Genomic DNA, 8,645 nt, shown 5'->3' with positions numbered 1-8,645 from the left:
ACTATAATACTATAATTGAAACCCAACTGAAAATTTTTCTACTCTTTGTATATAAATTACACATGATAGAATCTTAACACTTAGTAACCTTGTTTTAGCAAAGACACAGACACAAAGCAATATTAAACATTTTTCCATTTACCAATTTATGAAAACACACATAATGTTTAAATATATTACCTTATGGAACTTAATAAGTAAAGAGTACTTGATTTCATATTTAGTGGTTGATATTTTAACACTTCAGCTTTGTAAATTAATTAGATGTCTGTAAAAACCAAGATCTTAGACAAATATAGTAAACAGAACTAGCCATCTCTTTCTTGTTGAAGAAAAATCTTTCTACAGGATACCATGATGGTCCCATTGATATACTTAATAACTCGTCTTTAAAAAGCCATGGGCTACATTTTTGTATTGTATCAACATATGCCCTAATTGTTCTTGGTCTCACTGGGGTGCCTCCTTCCTCTAACAATTTCTCTTGCTCGGAGGCAAACAACTTCAAACCTTGAGTCAACCATTTTCCCCAGTTTGCCTGAGAAAGTTCTAGGAACAGGCAACTTGAAATAAAAACAAAATAAATCAAAACAATAACACATTGTTTTTTGAATTGGTCACCCATTCTTTCAACAACCAGGAAATAGAGAGCTCTGCTCCCCAGGGACAAAATATGTATCCCAGAGCCATGCCCCCCAGTGACCTACTTCTTTTTTAATCAAATTTTCTTTTTTTTTCAAAGTGGTGCTGAGAATCAAACCCAGTGCCTCACACATGCCAGGCAATTGCGCTACCGCTGAGCCTCTGCCCCGGCCCCAGCCCCAGTGACCTACTTCTTCCAGCCACAGCTTCCTGCCTGCAGTCACCACTCAGTCAATCCATATCAAAGGATCAATCCACTGATTAGGTTAAGGTTTTCCTAACCTAATCATTTCACCAGTGAACTTTCTTGCATTGTCTTATACATGAGCTTTTGGAAGATGCCTTATTATTCCACCCCTGCCCACAAAAACTCATGCCCATTTCACAATGCAAAATACATGTAATCCATTTTCAAAAGTCCTCATAGTCTTGGATCGCAAGTTCAAAGCCAGTCTCAGCAATGGCAAGATGTTAAGCAACTCAATGAGATCCTGTCTCAAAATATAAAAAACGGCTGGGGACGTGGCTCAGTGGTCGAGTGCTCCTGAGTTCAATCCCTAGTACCACCCCCCCCTAAAAAAAGAGTCCTCATAGTCTCAACAATTCCAGCTTTACCCAAAAGTTCAAATTTAAAATCTTTTCTGAGACTCAAGGCAAATTCAGCTCTTTTCTCCTGTAAAGATGAAAAGCAAGTTACATATATCCTGCCATGACTATACGACCATTAATTCAGAAAACTGGGTGAGGGGCGATGAGGGATTAGAAACGAGAAACACATACAAAGAGAGAAAAAGCTGGGCCCAGTGGGCAGTACACTCTGGTAGAGACAGTGACCCAGAGCCAGCTCAGCAGGTTTATTATATAGGTTTTTTAACATCAAAGGGGTTTTCTGTGAGAAAGTTTCTTCAAATCACACAGAACCAAGGTCAAAGACTAATAGCCTGATTATAATTATCAGCTTGCACTCATAATTCTCTTCCCCCGGGCAGCTGGTGCCTGAACTTGTTATGCTCGAATTCGGGACCCCCAAAAGACCACCAGAGACCCAAGATCGATGTAAGCAGCAAAGAGGTGTTTATTGCGAGTTAGCTCGGTCCTCCGCGCGCACACAGCAACTGGTGACGCTGACAGGCCCCGAGCCCAGGGTCTGCAGCAGTTTTATACACTCTTTGGAAAAGGCAGGAACCCCCACATACATCATAGCATCTCTTAGCAAATCATCACACACCGCGGGAAAAATCAAATAACTCTAAAACATGATTAGCACATTCACTGGTGGGAACAAGTTGGGTAGGGGTGATTGGTTACTACAAAAGGGGTATTCATTTGAACTGATTGGTTTAAGCCAAGAGGGGTGTTCATGCTGAATTACATGGTTTCCCAACACCATAAGCTACTGGGAGGGTCATCTGGCATCCCAGGTATTTCCCTGTCTCATGCTGATTGGTGGCTGCTAGGGGTCCCCACCTAGCCTGACTGAGTCAAGGACACCTGGCACAGCAGATCTCTCCTGTTATTTGTAGATAAACCACTTAGCAGGGTGGGAATGTGCCTAGGAGTGCTCTGTGGGTCTTTCCAAGGACAAAGGTCATGTCCCTTCCTTGGACAGGTTTTGCTCTGAGATAGAGGCTGGTTTTTCAAACTTAAAGTCAAGAACTGATAGTGCTGTGGTAGGCACGTGTTTTAGTCAGCTTTTTTGTTGCTGTGACTAAAGGATCTGACCAGGACAATTTTAGAGGAGGAAAAGTTTGAGGGCTCATGGATTCAGAGGTCTTAGTCCATAGAGGGCCAGCTCCATTTCTCAAGGCTCAAGGTGAGGCTGAACATCATGGCAGAGTATGTGGCAGAGGGCAGCAGCTCACATCATATTGATCAAAAAATAGAGACTCATCACTCCAGATACAAATATATGCCCCAAAGCCAAGCCCTAATTCTACCTCCTACCACTTCAGTTACCACTCAGTAAATCCCTGTTGGGATTAATTTACTGATTGGGTTAAGACTCACTACCCAATCATTTTTCTTTTGAATCATCTTGCACTGTCTTATATGTGAGCTTTTCGGGGACACCTCACATCCAGACCATAATAGCACAGAACCCCCTTTTGAGCAGGGTCTCACCATAGCAACTGGGAAGTCAGAACTGTCACCTTTGCACCAGGAGAGAGAGTTACCATCACCCAGAAAGTTCAAGGACATAATTCAAATCCCAGGAATATGCAATATATAATTGCAAATAGTAAACATTTCCATTCCAAAAGGAAGATATAGGGCTGTAGATAGAAGGATGGGACCAAACCCAAACGAAAATCCAGCTGGGCAAACAAGTCCTCTAGCTCCATGTCCAGCATCGGAGGCACGTGGCATTATTCTTTTGTAAATTTCTTTGTTATTTTTTTGGTATAGGGGATTGAACCCAGGAGTGCATTACCACTGAGCTAAATCCCAGCATTTTTTTTTTAATTTTTTTTTTAGAGAGAATTTTAATATTTATTTTTTAGTTTTCGGCAGACACAACATCTTTGTTTGTATGTGGTGCTGAGGATCGAACCAGGGCCGCACGCATGCCAGGCGAGCGCGCTACCACTTGAGCCACATCCTCAGCCCTAAATCCCAGCATTTTTAAAAAAATATTTATTTTTTAGTTGTAGGTGGACAAATATCTTTATTTCATTTTATGTGGTGCTGAGGATTGAACCCAGTGCCATGTATGTGCTAGGTGAGTGCTCTACCACTGAGCCACAACCCGAGCCCTAATTGCAGCATTTTTTATTTCTCATTTGGAGACAGGGTCTTGCTAAGTTAGATAGGGCCTCACTAAGTTGCTGAAGCTGGCCTCAAATTTGTGATCCTCCTTCTTTGCCTCCCAAGTGGCTGGAATTACAGACATGTACCACCAAAGGCGTCAGGATATTCTCTCCAAAGGGCTTATAACTCTGCCTCTGTGGCCCCACCAGCTCCAGTCCAGAGAGCCTTTCTCTTGACTTGTCTGTGCTTGACTCGGAGCTTTCTCAACAGATACTCCATGTTACTCACATCTCTCAATTTCATGGGTTTCCACTGTAGCTTCAGCTTCCTTTTCCCCTCTCAGGGACAGCCCACAGGGACTTTGCCCTGCTACATTTTGCCTGGCCTTCCATGCCTTCCTTTGAAATCTCAGCAGAAGACTCCAGGACCCCCTAACTCCAGCATCTGAGAAACTCATGTGACTCCATTTTTGAGAAGCCAGCTTCTACCTCAAGGCCTGTCTAGAGGGAGGGGGTGTGACCCTTGTCCTTGGGAAAACCCACAGAGCATTCCTAGGCACATACCCACCCTGCTGAGTTGTTTGTCTGTAAATAACAGGAGAGATCTGTGGTGCCAGATGTCCCTGACTCAGTCAGGCTAGGTGAGGACCCATAGCAACCCCCTAGCAACCACCAATCAGCCTGAGACAGGGAAAATATCTGAAATGCCAGGTGACCCTCCCGATAGTTTTGGTGATTGATAACATGATTAACATATACACTCTTGCAACCCCTCATGGCCTAAACCAATCAGTTCAAACGTATCCACCACTTGAGCTAACCAATCACCCCTTCCCAACTTGTTCCTGCCAGTGAATGTGCTAATCAATGTGGTGTGAAATGATTTGCTATGTGATGTTGTATCCCCCAAAACCTATAAATCCTCATTGAACTAAGGGCCGGGGCTCACTCCTCGGAACCTCTGCCTCAGAAACGGTTGAGTCCAGGCCCGAGCTTGCAATAAAGACTCTTGTGTGATTGCAACAGATGCGGCTCCTGGAAGTCTTTTGTGATCCCGTGAATCTGGCATTACATATCCTGCATTCGTGGTGTAGAACCAGCAACCAGGTTGACACCAAGGCCTGATGCCATCTTGAACAGTAGCCAAGCCTCCTGGGACCCTGACTAGAACAGCCTCTGAGCCCCTGGGAAGTTAACATGGTGAAAAACTTCTAGTGCAAGCAGGGTGCCCCCCTGGGCTCAAAGAAATTTTTACTTTTACAGCCTTGAGTTTGAGATGGATTTCTTTTCTTGCTAATTCTTGAGATGCCTGATGCCCTCAAGCTATTTTTCATATTGTCTCTTCCTAAAGCACTTAGTATGTCTTTAGTAGCTGTATGTAATGTCTTTAACAATCACAATTTCCCAGATTTCCTGGGCAGGGACTATAGCTTAGTTTGTGGAGTGCTTGCCTTGCATGTACAAGGCCCTGGGTTCAATCCCCAGCAGCACCACCAAAAAAAAAAAAAAAAAAAACAGAATTTCCTTAGCCCCAGTTTTACTCTCATTTTTCTGGTCAACCTGTAAGATTTTCAGATCTTTCCGCTCTGCTTTCTGTCCCTGATTATCAAGTAAACGTGGCTAAAAGCATCCATATCTGAATGTTGTGCTGTCTTGAAATTTCTTCTGCCTAATTAATATCTTAGTCCATTACCTTTAAATTAGGCCTCACAGAAAGTCTCAGGACATCGACAAAATGTGGACAACCTCTTTGTCAGAACATAACATGAACGGCCTCTGTGCCAATTTCTACTACATGTTCCTCCTCCTCTAAAACCTCATGAGCCCAGTCTTTACTGTCTGCAGTCCTATCGTGCTCTGGTCCTCTGAACTCCCACCAAACTCACCAATTGTAAGTTCCACTTACAGCATTCTAGTTCTTCCAGTTTGCATCTCCAAACTTTTCAAAATTAATCCACCCACAAATAACTCCAAAAGCTTCAGGGCCATGTGGTCAGATTAGTCATATTAATGACCCCACCTCTTGGTACAAATTTCTGTTTTAGTCAGCTTTGTGTTGCTGTGACCAAAAAACCTGAAGAGAGCGATTAAAGGAGGAAAAGTTGATTTTCAGAAGTTCAATTTATGGTCATCTGACTCTATATTTCTTGTCCCAAAGTGACACACAACATCATGGTGGAGGGGTGTGGAAGAGGAAAGCAGCTCAGGACATGACAGACAGGAAACAGCCCAACACCAGTGATTTTTAATTTGATTAAAATAGGTGACACTAGGTAGTTTTCCTCTGGTCACTTCATCTTGTGCAAACATTCTGTTTCTGTGGTTTTACTGGGTTCTCATGGTGGGTTTAGGAACAAAGAACAAGGGTAGAGAAGCGACATTCTGTGCTACAAAGGGGAACTGTCTATTGCACCCAGGGACTTATTTCATTGTCCCTGCCTTATGTCTCACCATGATGCTTCCATTTTGATGGGGAGGGGACTGGGGATTGGACCTAGGGGCACTTTAGCACTGAAATACATCCCCAACGCGCTTTTTATTTATTTATTTATTTTTTAAAAATCATATATATATATATATTTTAGTTTTCGGCTGACACAACATCTTTATTTGTATGTGGTGCTGAGGATCGAACCCGGGCGAGCGCCCTACCGCTTGAGCCACATCCCCAGCCCCCCCAACACTTTTTAATTGTAAAAAATCCTTATTTATTTATTTATTTATTTATTCGGGGGACTGGGGATTGAACTCAGGGGCACTCAACCACTAAGCCACATCCCGGCCCTTTTCAATATTTTATTTTGCGACGGGGTCCCGCTAAGTTGCTTAGGGCCTTGCTAAGTTGCTGAGGCTGGCTTTGAACTTGTGATCCTCATCCTCCAATGCTGCTAGGATCACAGGCATGTGCCACCTTGCTCACGGGCATCCAGCCTTTAGAGCTGCACTAGACAGCAGCTCATGCTGTGGGCGCTCACGCCTGTGCTTGGATGCTGTTCATGACCACAGACATTTGTCTGCATCTAGATTCACCAGGAAGGTCCCAGACACTGGCCCCTGGCAGAGCCATTCTCATTTCTGGACTTTTTTGCCATTTCTTATAATTTACATTTATACTTCTTTTTATAATGTCAACAAGTTTTCACAAACTCCTTATAAGTTAGGTTCCATTATTGTCCTCATTTTATAGATGAGGAAACTAAGACTCAGAGAGGGGAGCAACCTGTCGGCCACAGTGAACCAGTGGCTAGGCGGGGGGTGGGGGGTGTGTGGGGGGTCTGGCTCCTTAGCCAGATACCACACTGGGAGACCTCATGCTGGTCTCTCACTGGCCCGGTGCCCTCTCAGAACAACAATCAGCTTTGCACCCGCCCTTCCCCCTGCTCCCACATGTGCTCCTCAGCATTTCCCTGCTGAATGTCCCCTGGTATGTTCCCTTAGGCCTTGGGTGGGAGCCGGTGACCTGACTGAAGATGGAACCAGGACTGGGATGGGCTTCTGAGACCCTCAGGCTTCTTAGGCTCCACCTGTTGTCACCTCACAAGGACCTTGACTCACGCCCTCTCAACCTCCTGGCCCACATCATTTTGCTGTGAGGAAGGGAGGCCACTTCCCGGGCCTCATGTCCTTTCCTCCGCTGAAGACCAGGCTCATCTTGCTTCTGTCCACGCAAAAGTCTCTCAGTGCTAGGTACACGAGAGCCATGGTCTTTGGGTCTCTGCCACGTGGTATTCACCTGCCAGCAGGTTGATACAAGGCTGCCATGGGTTCCAGGAGCATGTTTGGGCAAGTACGTAGCCAATTTGAGACACTAGGGTATCTTTAGATGGAAAAAAATCCATGTAGATGAGAATGTGGGAGATTATTCCAGCTGGGTGGGAAAAGGGCATGTGCAAAGGCCCAGAGGCAGAGAACTTAGTGGGCCCAGGACATAAGGATTTAGTCTGGTTGAAGGGTGACTAGGGAAGGTGATTTAAAGGCCGTGTTCACTCAAGAGCCTTGCCCAAGCACAACTGTAACCCATTTCTGCATTTTGGGCCCATCTTAAGTACAGAAGGATGGCACAGGGAAAAAAAGCATTACTGGATCCATGGTGTCATAGCAGGTGCAGGCCTTGAGGGGGCAGTGTCTGCCCAGAGATGGGCCCAATGGCTCCACTGCACAATTAGGGGAGGGCCTTGCTGGGCTTGCCAGACCGGTGCTCACCGGCCAAGCTACAGGCCAGACTAGATCTCAGAGCTCCCCTCACAGAAGAGGGGTTCTTTCTGGCAGTGTTCCCAGGAGTCTGAAGTCACCAGTACGGGCAATAAGAAGCCACCTAATTGTGTGACGTACATTTTTCAGGGTGTGCCCCTAGGGTGCTGGAAACGGTAGGCCGAGGTTTACTCACTGGCATTGTGTGAGCAGGTCTGCAGCCGGTCTGGCCACATCCAGTGTCAATCCTACTCCAAAATATCTACTCAGGCAGGAGCAGTGGCTCATGCCTGTGGTCCCAGCTACTGGGGTGGCTGTGGCAGCAAGTGCACTTGAACCCAGGAGTTTGAGATCAGTCTGGGCAACACAGAGAGACCCTATCTCAAAATTAAAAATTCAAATAAAAAAAGGAGTTTTTAAAACTTATCATTTGGCACTTACGGAGTTCAAGACACTAACACACATACTCTGCACTCCCATCCCAGGAGACCAAAAGGGGTCAGTTCTGGGCAGTCTGATGCCACAGAGACAATGTCATTAAGCCCACCGCACACCAGCTCTGCTCAGGAGATGATGGGGAGGGGAGGAAGCCTTATGGGGGGGTCCTGATCTGAAGCCCTGGAGACATTGTGACCAAAGCTCCAGATTCCTCTTCAGGTGGACAGGGACTAAGAATGAGATGAGCCAAAGGTTTCACCAGAGATGGGGCTGATGACTGCAATAACCAGCCTTTACGCAACTGAGGGTCAGACGGACCTGAGCCCCTCACCTGCAGCAGGCCACTGACCCCCGCAGCAATGGGATGGTCAGGTGGAGAATGCCCATGTCCCAAACAGGCACAGCCCGTGCTCAGGCTCACACGTCCAATGAGCAGAGAGCCCTCCAAATCCAGAGCTGGCTAGGTAACCCTGTGCTGAGTTGCCTCCCCAGCCGAGGTCAGCCTCTCAGGAGCCTCTTGAACAAAGTCATGCATTAAGAAAAGGAGGAATCAGAACTTGAACCCAGAACTCCCTGAGCCCATGAGCCCAAACTCTTAGCCACTAATCTCTGCCGTGCTTCTGCTCA

The sequence above is a fragment of the Marmota marmota genome, unplaced genomic scaffold, assembly GCF_001458135.2.
Source record: "Marmota marmota marmota unplaced genomic scaffold, marMar, whole genome shotgun sequence".
In the NCBI taxonomy this organism is placed as follows: Eukaryota; Metazoa; Chordata; class Mammalia; order Rodentia; family Sciuridae; genus Marmota; species Marmota marmota.
This window is presented reverse-complemented; position numbering follows the sequence as displayed.